Source organism: Beta vulgaris, chromosome 8, assembly GCF_026745355.1.
Source record: "Beta vulgaris subsp. vulgaris cultivar EL10 chromosome 8, EL10.2, whole genome shotgun sequence".
NCBI lineage: Eukaryota > Viridiplantae > Streptophyta > Magnoliopsida > Caryophyllales > Amaranthaceae > Beta > Beta vulgaris.
In genome coordinates this window covers 51747682-51767060 of record NC_079209.1, presented here as the reverse complement: position 1 = coordinate 51767060, position 19379 = coordinate 51747682, and the positions used below count along the sequence as shown (strand labels likewise).

The 19379-nt window shown below is 32.9% G+C and overlaps 1 pseudogene; it reads right to left on the bottom strand.

The window, feature by feature from the left end:
* Positions 1 to 16741: 16741 nt before the first annotated feature.
* On the bottom strand, positions 16742 to 18922 carry LOC130589939 (zinc finger CCCH domain-containing protein 48-like; annotated as a pseudogene).
* Between the last annotated feature and the right edge of the window lie 457 nt (positions 18923 to 19379).

The window sequence follows — 19379 nt, the reverse complement described above, 5'->3', positions numbered from 1 at the left end:
CATTCATCTCTATACATATAAGAAGAGGAATCAATTACAATCTCACACTGTTTTTGTAATTGATGATCTCTCAGGTTAATAAAATGATTATGTGTTTCCGGTCAAAAAAAATAAATTACAATCTCATTCAATCGGCAAGTTTAGAATATTTGCTTCGATTACGCCTACCAATCAGCGACACTTAATTGTAAATGATTTTTGCATCCAAAAATTTAAAAAATTGACCATATCATTGGCACCGCCCTACTATTTTATAAATAGTGCTCATAAACACAAATTAAGATTATTATCACAAGCCTTCCAATACCATAGCTAAAAAAATCATCTTCATATCCTGTGTGAACGATGAAGCCACTTTTGTCAGATTACTTCACAGATTTTCTAAATTACTTGATGTCTCAATTCTCATGGAACAAATTATGTGCTGCAAAAAAAAGAAGCTCAAATAAAATGTTCATGTCTTACGATTATTAAAAGTGTGTGAATTGAAACCAACAAATAGGTAAATTTAGCATATGCATGTGTAATTTTATTAACAGGTCAATCGAGGAATTTATGAGTTTTCAATGAGCACACTGAACTTACAAGACAAATGAAAAATTGATCGAGACCAATAAAATGAGCATAATAGTTTTACTTTTGCCGATTATGTTTTTTATTACCTTTGTAGAGGATATTGAATATGATAAATCCTCTTCTATGTAGTCAATGTATTGACATGTATCAACTACATCATTCTATCAATAAAGTGTATTGTACTGATTTAGATTCGAATAGAAGTTCATTTGCAAAGTGTATTGCCTATTTGTATAACTATGTTATTGCATTTGTGAAAGTATATTAGAAAATATAAAATATCCCATTAAGTAATGATTATAAAGTTTTAGTATTCAAAACTGTCGAAGCATTATAATTCAGAAAAAGTTGATTTTCAGAATCATATGCATGTTTTGCTTCAGATTTTGTTTACAATGTCTGTGCGTATTTTTTTAATAGAAGTTATACTTCATATGACATAATATAGAAGGATTTAGAGGGCATAATTAAGAAATTAACCTGGGCCAAAAATAGGGATATAATAAAAATGGTTGGATTTGAATCTCTTCTTCGTTATATTTCATTTAAGCTTTTTTTAAAAAGAAAATCAGGTATTTCTTCACTATAATGAAAGAATTGAATTTGAGGTAAAGAACTAAACCAACATGCAAAAAGATAATTTAGTAATCTTCAACCTCCAACGGATAAATAGAGAAAAGTCTTGAAAAAGGGTTTGAAAATCTAATATGTGTTAAACATCGAGGTATCTAGAATGTTTCCACTAATGTAATGTACAAGGAAGTAATTCAGAATGCGTAATCAATAATCATAGTATTAATCTACTTGACTATTTAATTTATTTTGTTACATGATCATTCACACTCTAATTCATTTACTAATTTGTGTTGTTTATCAAATTTGATTAGTTTTGCTCTTATTATAGATGAAATGATCTTTTGTTTATATGCATTGCACCATCTCAACGTTTTAAATTCTGTATTACTTTTGATTTTATTAAAAAAATCTGTAATGAAATTACGATTTGGCTAATCATATCAGCGTTTCCATTGTCATTCTAATAGAATATTGTGTTTCATATAAAAAATTGAATTATTTATGTAATAGAAATTTTATCTAATTATCTCATAGTGTCAAACAAACTATATTATGGAAAAAATAACTCTAAGATCCGAAAAAAATATGTCATATAATGACTAAGAAATATAGAGCAAATCATGACAAAATATCGCAATATCCATTTGATTTTTATGAGCAAAATGGTTATTTAGATATATATTTCAGCCTAAAATTCTGAGATACACCTCATTTACGGTGTGATGCAATGTAAATATAGAGGTTTGAGATTGTTCTTCAATACAATTCTAAGAATCGAAAAGAATATGGTAAGGAATAGGTCATATGTGATTAAGAAATAGAAAGCAAATTAAGACACAATATGTCATATTTAATTATAAGTTTTCTTAGTGATTGTCTATTTAAATTAATTTTTTACTTAGAGATTTAAATTTACACCTCATTTACTGTTGTGATGAAATCATTCATTTAAACTTTGATATTAATACAATTCGGCTAATCATATAAAAAATAAAATATGTAATAAGATAGTTTAATAAGATAGAGGGATTGAGGGGACTGCAAAACGGGGGAGCTGAAGTGGTAGCATGATTAAGTACAAGTAGTTGTGTGAATTGTGGCTATATATATGAGCATGTGAATGAAGCAATGGGTAGGGTGAAAGCTTCTAGAACCATTTCACGAAGTATATGTCAGGATAACCCAAATGTGTTGATAGTTAGCTCTCGGTTTCCCCTATTTTTAACAATAGGGCATGGAGACTTTTTGGTTCATCTAAAAAAAAGTTGCAGGTCACATGTTCCATCATGACATTAGCTACATGAGTCACTGAACGCACGAGTAGTCGTAAGTCAGTTTTGAAATATTTTCTCAATACACGACGATATGATTATAAGAACTTTAAATCATGAGCTAATGTTCAAACCATGATTTTAGGATAAACATCCTAAAATCTTAAATTTATAAAACAAAAAACTCCAATGCATTTTGATGTGTTATTTGTTTCATCATATTTATAAATTTAAATATCACAATCTAAAGATTTTTAAACTTTAAAATATTGTAATAAAGGATTTTTATATATCATGTATTATAATTATACTTTTATATTATTTCGACTTTAAATGCATGAATTATAATAGTTATGGATTCAATAAATTTGGAATAAAACAACTGCTTAATAAACAAAACATTATTTTCCGTGCATTATGTACGGGTACAAATCATATCCACATAAAACCTCCCGTGCATTTTTGCATGGGTTAAAAACTAGTTGGTGTATATAATTCGTTGTTCTTGCTTGCAATTTCTTGATTTACTACTTTCACGATTTCATTTATACCCAGAAATCCCTATCAAAATATTACTATTTTTCTCCTTGTTTTGAACATGACCCAGAAAAAAATCTCAGACATTTGCTGCTTATTTGTAACTTTTGACTTCGACCCACTTATTAAAATCACATTCTAAGAAACCCCATTATATTAGAATGTTAGAATGATTTGTGGTTGATGGTACATAATATCTCTATTCTATAAGGCAACTAAAGGGGGACACCAAAAATAAAAAGAAAAAAACAAAATAAAAAATATCCAACTGCAACACAAATCGTGAATTACAAAACAAAAAAAATATTAATTACACAATAAACTGCACAAAAATAGAAACAAGAAAAAAAACAAAAAAAAAAAATCCAACTGCAACACAACTCGGTAATTAAAAAACAAAACAAAAAACCATAATTACACACAAACTGCAAACGTAACAAAATAACCACCCAATTAAATCCCCTAAATAAGAGGAGATAACTGCAAAACAACTCGGCAGCCTCTACACTTTCAATTCTTCTTCCATCTCTCAATTCTATTCCACTTCAGTTCTACTTTTTGATTCTGTGAACAACATAACAACATCAACAAACCACAATTCATGTCAAACATAAACTAATGAACTACCAGGAGGACACCAAAAAATAGAATAAAGAAAAGAAAAGCAAAAAAAATCTAATTAAATCTAATGACATAAACCTATATATTACCAGTCAAAGGGACTACATAAAAAGTCTAAGATTATTTCTTTTACTCATTTCTAATAGTGATAAATCATATTTTCTAGAATCAGTTTAAAATACAAGACGTCAAATTCCTATAAGAATCCACATAATTTCGATATCAATAATTTTTTAGTATGATTACAAATATTTTTATTAGTAATGAGAATTTATAATTACATTATAAGATTAACAAATTAACAAAATTATAAATTATCAAATGTAGGGTTATCATTGCTAAACAAATTAGAAGTTAAGCTATTAAACCTTAAAAATTAAAGTTAAACTTGGATAGGAATTTGTCGGTAAATAATAGTGATATGACAATACATAGCTTATAACCTAAGAAGCTAATTAATATAAAATACTATCACACTAATCTGTTTATAGTAACAAAGTTAAGATTGTTATTGTAGTTTCATAATGGATGAAAATGAAAGAGAAAAAATGCAATAACAAAGGAGCAAATGGAGTTATAAGAAAAGACGTCAAAGACAATCTCTGACAATTGAACAAAGAGGACACGAGAATGCAAAAAGGCGATCTAATTATGTCAGTAGATGTGAAGACAGCGTAGTTGATTCTCACGAAAATCAACCTCAAATGACCTCTGCAGAAGGTCATTGCATGATTCAAAATCCGAATGATTTTTCCAACACTCCAAACGTTAGAAGGCCCATGACAGACATTACTAACTACGATCACATTGTCAATGGAGATGGACGCGGAATACATGATTGTAAGAGCTTCAAAGTAAATATATTACAAGTAGTGGCAGACGACCATTTACGTCCCGTTTGGTAGTTGGTCATAAATGGTGGAAATGGGAATGAATTTGTATGTAAATTTATGAAAAATATCATTGTACATTCCCATGGTAATGCTAATTTATCCTAAAGTGTCCACTTTCCTTCTTCAATTTTCATTCCCATCCAATACCACCTTGTAGGTGGTAATGAGTGGTAATGAAAATTGCTTCCCTTGGAGACAAAAGCACAAGTTTATGGGTGAGATTGTTTTCCCATGGAGAAAAAATACCTCCCCATGGAGATTTAATTTTAAGGATGCTTCCCCAATAAAATTACACTTAAAATTCATTTCCATTACCGCAATTTATTAACGACTACCAACGGACCGTTAGTGTAATCAGGATATAAATCTTTTTTTAATCATGTAGCACACCCAATCGGTGAACTGTTCACTCAACATGCGCACCGACATTGAATTTCAAAATCAAATGGTCATTGAAAGTAATGGGGATTTCGCAAATGGAAGCAACTTGCCCAATCGATTATTTTGTGTTGGAGAAAGTAGCACAGCCAATGCAAATAATTGAATTCTGTATCAGACGCAATAGACATTTCACACTTACCTGAAATAGAAAGTGAAAGTTATTCCGCCGATCAATTATTAGATATTGGTCTCCACAACATATCCAATGCCAACGATAGGCCAGGTCTCAACTCTGACGATATAAGGGTCTGGAAATGGGAGACGAGGTTATCGAAATTGTGTAAGAAATTACACTGAGTCACAAGGGGTGCCCATATTCAACTTGCTTACGATGACAACATGTCCACACTGTCAAGCACGCCTGTTTCGGTCTGAAAGTCCTAAACTATGCTGCTTAAATGGGAAGGTTAATCTACCGGATTTACCTTTCTCATCTGATTTACTTCACCTGTACTCTCTTCAATCGGATGATGGTAATCATTTTAGACTAAACATCCGTAAGTATAACCATCTCTTTGCGTTCACTTCAATGGGAGTAGAAATAGACGACGGATTGGCCAATGCCTGTCAAGGTGTATACACATATCGTGCTCAAATGTCAATTTATCACCGCATTGGTGGTGTAACACCCCGATAATTCTCTCTTTCTAGAAAATACTCTTTATAATAAAACCTTAGAGAATTACCCAGGCATTATCACCCGTGTGATAACGTTTCGGCTTACTCAGAATTTTGCAGCGGAAAACAACTTATTAAAAATCAACTTTATTAAAACTTATGAAATCAACAACAATGTCTGAACTAAAACACACCAACTCAAAACTAATGTCTGAAAACATAATCCTACGAAAACAACTTAAATGATTCTAATAATACAATGATCTCTCCATTCCAGATTCCCAATGAGATGCATCTGCGAACCTGTAATGTCAATGCTTTCTCGACTCTGCTCACCCGAATGATCATCACAGGATCAATAGGCAAAGCCATGATCACACACACACAGACAAGCACGTAATCAGCAAAGCTGAGTACTACATATCAGACATAAATAAACCTAACATGATACTACAGGAATAACATGCAGGGATAAATAATAATATAAACATATAATAATCTGCAGACAACTATTACTGAACTAAACTCAAACTAACTTTTTATTACTTAAATGGAATAGTTATTGGAACGAGTTGTCTTGCCTACTAAGATGAAATGCGGGTGCGACTCCGCATCTCAGAGTGACCTGCGATATCGAAGAACCTTTGAAATAAAGAGGGATGGTGATCAATCCATTCCTAGAAAAGCTATGGCACGCTCACCATAACCCCAACCCTTATGTCCAACTTTAAACGTGCACCAGTCTAAAGTCTATAACTTATTCTTGTTGCTTTTTACGTTAAATATATTTTATTACTTGTGTTGACACAACAAACAAGCAACACATAACTAATACTCAACCAATCATAACATAATCTCTTTTATCTTTGGGTTAACAAGTGATCACAACTCATCAACCAAGACTTCTTTAACTTCCTTTTTAATCTCTACTAACTTACTTGTTGAACCTAGCCAACAATAAACTTTTACCTTTATATAGGTAGAACTTGTAACTTACCAAATAAGGTCCACGGTCCTTATAAGATAATAAATAATACTCAAAGAATACATGTAATACATGATTCACTTCAACTTATATTAATTCACTCACGAATTAATACTAAAATACTTAACTTATCATGCTTGCATCAACCTTCCATACAAACATTTATAAACATACTCACTTCTAGATCACATGTTGCACACGGCATATAACATGTAACATAATTCCAGTAATCATATATATGAACAAATAAAGTCCTATACATGATACTAATAAATAAAATACTCTTAGAGCATGCTTCTAAATCACATAGCACGTAGACGATGTACGTACCTTGTATATACTAATCGGTAGACCACTTTTACTCGTTAAAAGTCCCCTACAACGAAATCTCCGCCTAAAAATAAAGTAATGAAATTAATATTTCGAACTAAAAATTACAGCAACTTTAAAAACGATCAAAACCCCCTTAAACGTATTTTAAAATCGTTTTCATGTACCCAACTTTCGTTATTTTTGATCCCTAGTATAGTACAACTATTCTAGTGATTAAAAATCCTTTAAAACTCTTTAAATACCTATTTTCTGAAATTACAGCACTTATAATATTTAATAAATCTTCTGAAAATATATTCAATATATATAAAATTACGTGCTAAGTAAATCTCATGATTTATACTTCATATATATAGTTTCTAGTAATTAAAAACCCTAAAAACTATAAATTTCATGCTTAAAACACTAGTAGAATAAATGCTATTTGCTGCGGTAATACGGTTTTACCTATACGCAGCAATATAACACGCAAAAAGAAAAGAAAAAATAGAAATTGACAATATTGCTGCGGTTCTTACTCAAAACCGCAGCAATATAGTTTCAACGGATTTTTTTTGAAAAAAGTTGACTTTTTGACCATACATATTGCTGCGGTTTTTGACAAAAACCGCAGCAATATATTAAAATAATATTAAAAAATAATATTTTGATATATTACTGCGGTTCTCAAAAAGAACCGCAGCAATATCATTAAAAAAGTATTAAAAAAATATATAAGAGGCGTGTATCATCAGCTCACTAGGGTTTTTTTCCTCACGCCTCTCTCTCACTTCCCCTCTCACCCTTCCTCTCACGCCCCCTCTCAGTCTCTCACCCTTCCTCTCACGCCCCCTCTCACCCTTCACTCCTCTCACCATTCACTCTCACTTCTCTCACCTTTCACCAGTTTCTTTCTCTCAATTCACCCACTCTTTTCTCTCAGTTCACCCTCACATATGGCGCTGAGGTGAGTTTCTCTCTCTTCACGTTGTCGTCGCTCACATACAATTCGCCTGCTCGCCGGCGTCTTCAAAGAGCCCGAGACCTCGCCGTCGCCCAGCATACCTCGTCTTCTCACAATTCGTCGTCGCCCAGAAGACCATGTCTTCTCGCAATTCGTCGTCGCCCAGAAGACCATGTCTGAAACCTCGCCGTCGCTCATTGTTCGAGACCTCGCATGTCGCCCAGTACAGGTGTTATTGGTTCTGTATACAGAGGTCATCGCGAGATGAATGGGAGTTGTCGAACGTGAACATGAACTGAGATCTGTTTTTCTTTGTTTCTGTTTTTTTTCCTTTTTTTCCTTTTTTTTCGTTTTTTTAGATTTGTATATTTTTTGTTTTGGGATTTTTTTTACTTTCAGTTTTTTATTTTTTTAGTATTATTTGTTTTTATTAGTCATTTACTTGTAATTGTTTTTTTAATTTTACGTTTGTATTTTATATTTTACTTTTTTTGTAATATTGATGTAATAAGATTTTTCATCTTTATATATTAATGAACATTTTATCTTCAGTTTGTCTGTGAAATTAATGGATAGTGAATATGTTGGTTGTTTGGTTTTAATATTTCAAATTTAATTGACAAATACAAAAAAAAAAAAAAAAATTTTTTTGTCTCTACCAGGTCATATTGCTGCGGTTTTGGCTAAAAACCGCAGCAATATACTGAATTTTTCCTGATAAAAAATTATAATATTGATGCGGTTTAGACTAAAAACCGCAGCAATATTTGTAGATATTGCTGCGGTTTAAAACCGCAGCAATATAGTTAATACCTATTGCTCCCCCCTTAATTGCTGCGCGCTCAAAACCGCAGCAACATGGCACTTTTTGACCGCAGCAAATAGCATTTATTCTACTAGTGAAACAAAAATAAACTTAACATAATAAATCTGAAATTTATTATAATCACATATATGATAGCCGAAAATCATATGTGCATATAAAACAATAATTTAAATCATAACATGCTAATTAATAATAAGATAACATAAAAACTAGTACTTTAATGGAATCTTAGGAAGGAAGAAAGAAAACAACCAACAATAATGGAGGAAGGAGGGGCGCCGGCAGCACAACAGCAACAAAAGGAACCGACGGTCAGAGTTTTCGGTTCTTGGAAGGATTTTGACGTTTCTTGTTGAACAAGAAACGTTACTTGAAGAAGAAAAAACAAACTTTTGAGGGAAAACTTGAAGAACGACGCACAAGGAGAGAGAGAGAGAATGCCGAGTGAGAGAGGGAATCACGTGGAGGAGGAGAAAATAAGTGTAGGGTGAAATATTTTGGGTTTTTAGGATATTTATATAGAGGCTTTTACTTGTGGGCTTAGGAAAAAAGATTTTAATTAATGAAACTTTGATGACTAATAAGATGGGCTCTTTAGGACTTTAGTCATCAAATATCTCTTCCCCTTTTTATCACTTTTGGGCTTTCGATTCCATTAAACTTCCTTTCAAATATACTTTTAATATTTAAAGCTCTTATTAAAACATGCTTAATTAAAATATTTCTAATTTTATTAAGCTATGAAAAATAATTTCAGTTGACTTTTAAAATAGTCAACCCTTTTTAAAAGTCAAATCATTTCCAAACTCATTTGGATTTAAATATAACTACATAAATACTTTAATATATATATTTATGAAAATTCTTTAAAATTGTGGAGGATTACAGGTGGTCTACTGCCTTTGAACTCAAATGATCGTCCTCGGTTCCTTCAACTTTACACTTATGACACTGATCATGAAAATGAAAATCGTGCAGCTGAAAATTCTCATTACGGATTGACATCATTGACAGAATTAAGCATATTTTGAATGCTCATAATCCTTTTGTCCATAATCTTCGTCATCTTGCACAATGTAATGACATACAAGATTGCAAGTTTGTCATCAAAGAGCAACCTGCACTAGTGGAAAAATAAAGAAGGGTTGCGCTAAAAAAGGCCCTTAGGGCTGCGCTTTTTGACAGCAACCCTTTCAATAGCAGGCCTTCACTTTTTAAGTAAGGTTGCGCTTTTCAAGCGCAGCCCTTCTACAAGTGAAGGGCTGCGCTTTTTAACTAAAAACGCAGCCCTTTTGACCCAAAAAAAAGATAAAAAAAATGCATTTTTTTTCTCCTAAATATATCTACTCATGTTGATATTGTTTAAACAACACAAATTGTTTTATATTAAATGGTAGTTCAATCTATGTCATATAAGCAAATACTGGTTTGCATAATCCACAAAAAAAAACATCGAAATGGTAGCAAGCATAGGTTTGCATAATCCAAAAAAAAACATCAGAATTATAAACATCGAAATAAAACAGAAAAATACAACAAAGAAATGAATACAAACAAAAAAACAGAAATTAATATAAAAAAAAACTACATCAGAATTACAAAAAAAAAACATAGATCTATAACTCGAAAGGGGCAAACGACAAAAATGAATACAACATATATGTATAAAAAAAAAACATCAGAAATGAATACAACATATATGTATTGATAATTGCGTGAAAATGCAAGCATCCAACTTGAGATGGATTGCACTCAATCAAGACAAGATATGTGCTGATTTGTCTAAAGGTTTAGAGGATTCTTTAAATGCTGGAGAGCACAATACATGTGCAGTTTGATTTACCTAACCAACTATCTTCGCAATTAAACCGGTCACTTCAATGAACATTAAATGTTCTATCTTTAAATTTTCATATGCAGATAATGTTGGTCGAAGACTATATTACCGTCTTCATTCGTAGTACCCCACGAGATATGCACCAGAGTACCAAGATGCTATGGCGTTGTACAGAAGTTCGGCAAACCAGATATATTTTTGACAATGACATGCAATCCATCTGGTCTGAAATACAATCAGAATTATTGCCTGGACAAGTATCAAATGATCGCCCAGATCTCCTAGCAAGGGTATTTCACGCCAAATTTGAAGAGTTAAAAAAAGATGTTCTAAAAGAGGGATCCTTGAAAGGTGGTTGCTTATGTATATGTTGTTGAATTCCAAAAGAGGGTTTTCCCCATGTTCATATGTTGTTGATCCTAGACCAAAATGACAAGCTAATAACTCCTGATGACTACGACATGATTGTGAGAGCAGAAATACCACATGAACAACAAGAACCAGAATTGTACAAAAGAGTTCTAAAACACATAATTCATAATCCATGTGGTATTCAGAATAGAGCTAACTTTACTTACTTAATTTTGATTTTTTAAGATGCAATGGATTAGTTCTATATGCTTCACAATTGAGTCTGTTGAGAAGACTCAGTTAAAAGAGATTTCGTGATAATGATAAAACGTAAGTATATTCTAAAAAATTAAATCTTAGTTGTAAACCATCTTTGTATTCATTTAATACAGATTGTTCCTAACACTAATCCTATTTCCTAATTGCAGTTGGACAATTATTAAGTTAACCCTTTGGAATGAATTTGTGCACATACTTGGAGATGGACATCTTATCACTAAATCTAATTTTTGTCCAATTATTTTTGCATGTGATTTACATGTAAAGAGCTTTCGTGGTATACTATTGATCTACATGAATTATTAGTATTTAGAATTTTATTTTCATATTTAAAATTGTCATATTAATATGTGATATGTTTATGTGTCTGTTAAATATGGCGGACATATCTTACAACAGGATTTTACTCCAGGATTTATGTTAGCAAAGTAGATAATTTAACGATTTCTAGCGATTTTATAACTAGTGTAGAGTGATTTATCGTGGTAAACTATAGGGCTAAAACTTGAATATAACGTATGTTTGTAGCGATTCACATGGCATCATCAAATGATACAAATACGGGATAAGAATCTATAACACACTAGAAACGCCCTTATTGACGATCCTTTATTCCGACAGTTCTTTCTTGCGAAAATGTCGTCAAATTAGGTTTCATTCTACGCTCTCTTTTGTTTTGTTTTCTTTTTTTTAATATCTAAATTGATTTTTGTAATATTCTTTGCGAATAATTTTGGGTTGAATTGGATTTTGTAGCTAGTGAAGTGATGTTATATTAAGGATCTGGATTATCTGAATAAGAATTTACTTGCGTATCAATTGTACAATAGCTATGATTTTTGGATATTATTAGTTGATATCAAAGTAGAAAGTGGTTTTAGTTGATATCAAAGTAGAAATTGTTCATTTTTAGTTGCACATAAAGTGTTTGATAACATTATTTAATGATATGATGTGGTACATGGAATTAATTATTTGATGTTTATATTCAACCTTGTTCATTATTTGATGCGTAAACTCATAATCTGATATATACAAATGATTTTCAGATATACTCCTCCATTATCATCTAATACATAAAATCCTTGTGCTATATGAAATTGTTATTTGATTATATGATATTACCACTTAACTATCTAACATGATTATTTCAATATCTGACATGATTAATGTTCCTGCTGAGCTTGACCGGTAGATATTAAATCTGCTACTGTTTTAACTTTGTTTGTCTGTTGTATTTAACAACTTTTCTAATGAGTTTCTTGCTTGGGGGAATCAATGTGTGTCCTGTGGCTTTGATACTGCTATATCGCAGGAGTTTTGGAAGTGATTTTTGTAGCTATTTCGCTTTTGTTTTATGGTTATTTTTCTATTTTTTGCCTGATATTAAGAGGTTTTGAGGACTGTTTATTGCTTTTTTTTCATGTATGGGGGTTTTATGAATTTAAAAGCCATGAAGAAGAGCTGCTTTAGGAAGGTTTTAAAGGGATATCTTCCACTAGTTTAAAGGGGGGACTCGTGGGATTTGCTACTGGTTTCTGTTGTAGTATGGCTGAATGGTTGGTTGTAATGGTCATAAAAGACGTTGCATGAACCGGTTGCACAAGCATAAATGCGTAGGTGTTTGGAGATTGTTGCAAGTTGTTTCCTGACATAAAGAACTTCGATAGCTTTACGAAGTGATCTTGGCCATATTAGTTCCTGGACATTTTGTTAATGGAGCAATTCACCTGTTTCATAGAATATAGCAGATTACTATCTACAATCCCTCTGATCATGCTCTTTATAAGTGAAGCCTGATATTTGCAAGTTAGGTACCTGACTTTTTCAGTTAATAGCAATATCTTTTTAAGTTAATAGAATTAATGATTCGGTTAGTAAGATTAGTAGTTGGCTATTGCATCCTATTTCAGGCAGGTTTAAATGTAAAGTCGTCCAATGCTGTTACTCGGCTCTTGTTTATCATCTTTAGCAGCAAAGGAATGAGGCCATTTGGCGACAAGCTATTAAGCATCCTGTTCACCTTATTGATTCTGTTAAACCTCAATGCTTCTGGCGAATAATGAGCATTATACCCAAAAGAACATCTGCAGCTGATCAAAGATGGATGGCTGAAATACTTAGCTAGATCTTAGCTCTTAGTCTCTACCATAACTCATCAATTTCAGGTCTCTTCTATTTTAGTTCTGCTTCTCCAGATCTGTCTTACTTGACCTGATTGTTGCTAGTTTAATTGCTTACTAGTTTGGTATTTCACTTTGTGGACCTGTGAGTTCTATCTTATTGCTTGTTACTGGAATATTTTATTGTGATGAGTTGCACAGTCAACCAGTGCTTGGAGATGTTCTTTTGTTCTATTGAATAGCCTACTGAACCGGTGTCGAGCTTCTAGGAGCTGTTCAAGTGTCTGTCCTGAACCTGATGATCACATCTGCTTTTCTGAATGGTCATTGGTGATTTACTGTACTGTACAGGAGCATTGAGAGATTGAGAGTAGATAAAGTTAGTACTTTGAAGGGCTATGCTGCTGTGGGTGCAGGTTACCTATAGCTAATACAAATTCTTGAACTCATAGTCATACAATACCAAATCTAGGCTATTAGCTCAAGTGGAAGAGCAATGTATAATATACATGGTGTGGGTTCAAATCCCACATAGCCTATACAATGATAAAACGATAAAACATAAAAGCTAATATCACCCACTAAAAGCTTAAAATCATTAATAGGAAAAAATAGAATCAATAATTGAAAGGCTAAAACTTATTGAAACCTAGGCTATAGTATTATTGTATCAGTTTCCTCTACTTTTGTTTCAGTTAACTTTACTCTTGATTCAGTTAGCTCTACTTTTGTTTCAGTCTGCTATACTATTGTTTCATTTAGCTCTATTTTTGTTTCATTTAGCTATGGTTTTGTTTCAGTTTCCTCTGGTTTTGTTTCAGTTTTATTTGTTTATTTAGTTTTTCTTTTATTCGAATTAACTTATCTCTTTTATATTTTTGTTACACAGTAATTTATTCTACTCTGTAAATCTTCATGTACAGATTTTCAAACCCCTTATTCCTAAGCCCCCACCCCGAGCCCTACCCTACTGATACTCTAATCCTATCATTTGAAACTCTCTTGCTATGAACTGAAACAACAATCCTATTAACTGACACAATAGACTGAAATTCTAATGCTATTAACAGAAACTCTAATCCTATTAACTCAAACGCCAATCCTGTTATTTGAAACACGAATGTTACTAATTGAGAAACTATTTCAATTACCTGAAGTATAAACTACATAAGCTGAAAGACTAATCCTATTCAGATAGTAATCCTAACAAACTAAAAATTGAATCCCATTAACTAAAACTCTAATGCTATTAACTGAAACTAATAGTCTATTATCTGAAACCCCAATCCTATTAGATGAAACACTAATGTTATTAACTGAGAGTATTTCAATTACCTCAAGTACAAACTAAATAAGCTGAAACACTTACCATATTGCCACACTAACCTAATATCTTTTTCATTCAGTTATATGCATTAGTATTTTACTTGCAAAACCATTAACTAGTATGAAGCAGCATCTAAGATGTTGGAAGTCAGCCAAGAACGAGGAGCCAAACTCAGGAGATCACTCTTTGCAAGCTGTACAAAAGCAATTCAGTTCCATCTCCTTCATAAATCATAATAGACAAGAATGATGTGCTCAAGCTCATTTTGCAGAGAAAGATTTATTTCTTGCACGGCAGCATCATTTACATCGACAACATAGACACACTCCTCACGATAGGAAGAGAAGAATAGAAAATCAACCAAACAACATTCTTCTGCCTTCAAATTGTTCAAGTAGTTGTTTGGCTTTGCTTCAAGACTCCTGGAAAGAATAATATCATTACTGATGACAGGAAGGTCAGTAAGCTTAGTATATGATCTATATGAATCAGAAGAATTTGAAGTAGAAACATCTCGTTGAACACTACTATTCAACTCATTGATAACAGATTCCTGCTCGTCCATCTTCTTCTTCTACTCTTTCCTCTCAAGAACTGATTTGTTGATCATGTTGATTACTTCTTTTATCTTTTGCTTTTCACGCAATTCTGAATGCTCATCATCAGAAGCAAGATCAACATACTAACACTAACTAATTTTCAAAGCTGAAATAGTAATTCTATTAGTTGAAAAACTAATTTTCAAAACTGAAACAGTACTAACATTAACTGAAACACGAATCGTTATAACTGAAACTCTAATCCTAATAATTGAAAACCTGATGCTATCAACTGAAACTCTAATCCTAATATAACTGAAAACCTGATGCTATCAACTGAAACTCCAACCCTATTGGATGTATTTCAATCCTATGTCCTAATTTGATGCATCCACTTTGTTTTTTCATGTAGTCTGATATTTAACATAATCAAGTTTAATGATTAGTTTGTCCTAATTGGTGGATTACACAAATAGACAAATATTTAACCAATTCCTATGTCCCATCCAAGTTTAATGACAAGAAACAAGAGGTGACAAGAAACTTAGATTAGCTGATATTCACAGATAATGATCAATATATTGTTTAAAAGTAGCTTAATGTGTTAAGTCTGTCTCAATCCTTCCAATATAATCTTGTTACATCCAAAGTAGCATCAAGCTTGTATGAGTTCTTCAAAAGATCAACAGTAGCATACTAAAACCGAAAAAATGGCTAGCAAAGACCTTATGTATATTAAGAAATACTAATCATTTCTCATTCTTGTTTCTGTTGGAAAGTTGTACGTAACTAAACACAAGTGAAATTCAACAATTTCTCGAAGATTCGATATATTTAATGGTAAATACACAATTTCAGTGTTTCATAGAGAAATATTTTTTTGTGTGAGTAAAGAGGCGTCTATGTTACTCGAACTTGGGAACTCATGAGATAAGTGTCCAAAATCTAACATGTGTGCTCAAGGTAAAATTAAGAATCTAAGTAACTTAGAAGACAAAGCATTACTTAATAGAAAATGATTCACTAATATTGCTGCTGATTTTTCAATCTTATTATATGTTCAGAAACAAATGTGTAAGTGAGATGAGGGCACTCAGCTACGTCCATCCAAACCGTTCAACAAAAATTAAGAACAGAGCAAAAGACATGCTACCCATTAAGTTGATTTCAGTATCCCGAGGGAGATTGCTCCTACTATTGGTGGAGGATACTCTTGGCTAACACCCAAAAAAAAAAAAAAAAAAGCAAAGCGCATGCTGGAACGGACACAAAAATAAGAAGTGTACTGTAAATTTACATGTCTAAAAAAAAACCACAGTATACTAACGGATCTTCCAATATATATTACAATGATATATTTCTATTACAATGATATATTTTCTATTACAATGGTAAGATAAAGTATAAATTAATGTTGGATAGGTTTTTGCTGGCAAAAACCTCCTCTTTGAGGTAGGAAAAAGCCGTACTCAACAGGCAGGTGGTCTCCAAAGGAGACGCTTTTTATAAGTTCCAAAGGAACCTATACCACAAGCAAGTAACACACAACTAACTGATTATGTACATGTGAATTGTATCAATGTATTTACATTTACAATGGGAAGCAAACAAACAATCTCTATTTCTGAAGTGCATTGTCGAATAATCAAACTGAGCTACTCAGTTTTAAGCAGCTTTGTCCGATGATGCAGTTGAATCACTTGAGCATCGCCACACGACACCAGACAGTCCCATCACCGTGAAAGAAAGCCCTGCAGGACCAACATGAATTCCTCGCACTTCTTGCTTAGAAAAAATCCTGCCTCTCTCAACAAAGCTGCAGCAATGATAGATAGAATTGTAAACACTAGGCACACAATACTGAAGAATATAGATTGCAAAGTACCCAACAAAGAGAGACCAAAAGGAAATTGATACTCACGATGGCAGTTCATACAGACGCACAGTGTTATCGTTGCTTGAGCACAACATTATTGGTTTATTTGCTGCGTCATGCATACCACGAAGAGATAGAATACCCTGTAGAGGATTTGTAATGTCATCTATTAGAATTCAGTTTCAGTTGGTCTAGCTTTTATTCTGTTGTATAACTTTTACATAACCAACAGTAGTAATATAGTGTGATCTGACTGGCTCAACTGTCTAATACTAATATTTGCCCCAAAGTTCTCAACAAAATATATTAGTGTCCATATTCAAAGAGCGCAAAAGAACACAAAAACAAGAATTGTATTGAGATGACATACATGCTCCTCATTGTGTTCATAAGTCACCTCCAGTTCTCCTGCTTCAGTGGCAGCCCAAACCTTCATTCAAAAGGAATAAAAGATTAAGGACCAAAAAGAGCTATTCACAAAGCATATATAATGAAGTATAAAAGGCTGCTATGTATACTTCCATAAAGACTAGAACTCATGGGAACAAAGCAAAATACCTTTAATGTCCGATCCAAAGAAGATGATATCAGATATCGCTCCCAACAGAGCACGGACATCACAACTTAGAATGCTTGGCAAGAGTGTGGATGCATTGCATGGTCTCCAAGTCCCACACTCTTATCGTGTTATCCATTGAACCAGAATAAAGCCTATTAGCCCATAAATCAAGAGACCACAGCACCAATATGACCCTTCAGTGTGAGATAGAGTCAAAAGAGGAAGCTTCAGCATTGAATTTCCACACCAATATTGAACCATCCTGCAAAACCAAATAAATCAGATGAAATATGGATCACGTTGGAATAATCACATACAAAAAGAGAAGGAATAATTAATAAACCCTAGTGAATGTTTAATGGCGGGTTAGTAGTTACCTGAGCTCCAGCAAACAGCATTCCATTAGCCGCAACCATGGTATACACTTGTCCCGCTGATGTACTAAGACTGAATTCGACATTTGACTGAATGTTCCATACCTGAAACATGGCAAAGCGTAAGTACAATATGTCACTCCGAGGCAATTTCACAATACACAGAAGACAGAAAATATGACAACACTGAAATGTCGCAATAAAATACCTTGACAGAATTTACTAATCCTGCAAGCACCCATGGTCCTTCACTTATCAGACTTTCAACTGGTGAACCCACATCAGCTACACCAATGCACTACAAAGATCAAAGTCAGTGATCTAAACTTACCTTAAACAGCTCAAAAGTACGAAAAAAAAAAAAAAGATCTTATGATACCTACCTCACCCGTATGACAGTTCCAAACTCTAACAGTCCCATCTTTACTACCGCTGAAAAGCTTATCAGAGTTTTCTGGCAGAGTGATTCCAGTGACAGACTGATATATACATATTAGTATATGAGGGTAAAGATAGATAATACTTTCTCCGTTCTTTTTAATTGTAACACTATAACAAGAGAAAACAATAACTAATACCTTCTTGTGTCCCTGAAGTTGAGCAACCATGGTAATTCCATCGCCATAACACCAAGAATGCAGGAATTTGCAGTCTTTACCATGAACACAACTATTGTTCATCCAATGCTCACATATCTTAGTATTACACTGTGACTTCTCGACATCTACTGTTGTAGTATCAGCAGAGACACTTTCTTCAGGATGACACTCTTTAACCTCATTCTTTTTCTTAATCTTGCATTCTTCACTCTCTTGTTTTGTATTCTGCTTTTTCTGATCATGGGACTCCCTAAAACTCGAACGATTCAAGCGCAAAACACGATTGACAGGTGCAGTAACATCCGTATGCGCAAAGCGACATGGGTTCTTTCTGCAGTTCCCAGCCAACCAAAACTTACAGACGACCTTGCTAGTGGAAGCTCGACGATTCCAACTGAACGAACCTCTGTGTTGCTGCACAGCTATCGTTTCCGTCATTCTTCTACCAGTGTATTTGATTTTAGATTGTGTAAAACTCCTTGATTTGATGTGGAGAGATTGTATTGATCAAATATATATAGAGGTTTACAATCCTAATCCTAACATAATTAGGTATCTATACAAAATATCTATCTATATATCTATATAAAACGTGATGTTATTTGTTGAATGTTAGTAGTATATGATAATCCCAGATTTTTGCTTCAAGTTGTGAGTTGTATTTAGTTGGTTCTTATTTCGGAATTTGCAGGAATTTTCATTGACGGCTAATTAGTACGCTCAGATGGATCAGTTAAAAGCTCAATGCTTCTCTAAAATGTGAAGAGTTATTGTTGTTTAGGAGATCATAGTATACCATGCATTTGCTTGGAGTTCATGTGCTTTGGCCTAACAACATCATCTAAAATTTTGTAATACTGGGCTGGAATGTATGACTTATCATCTATATGTATTG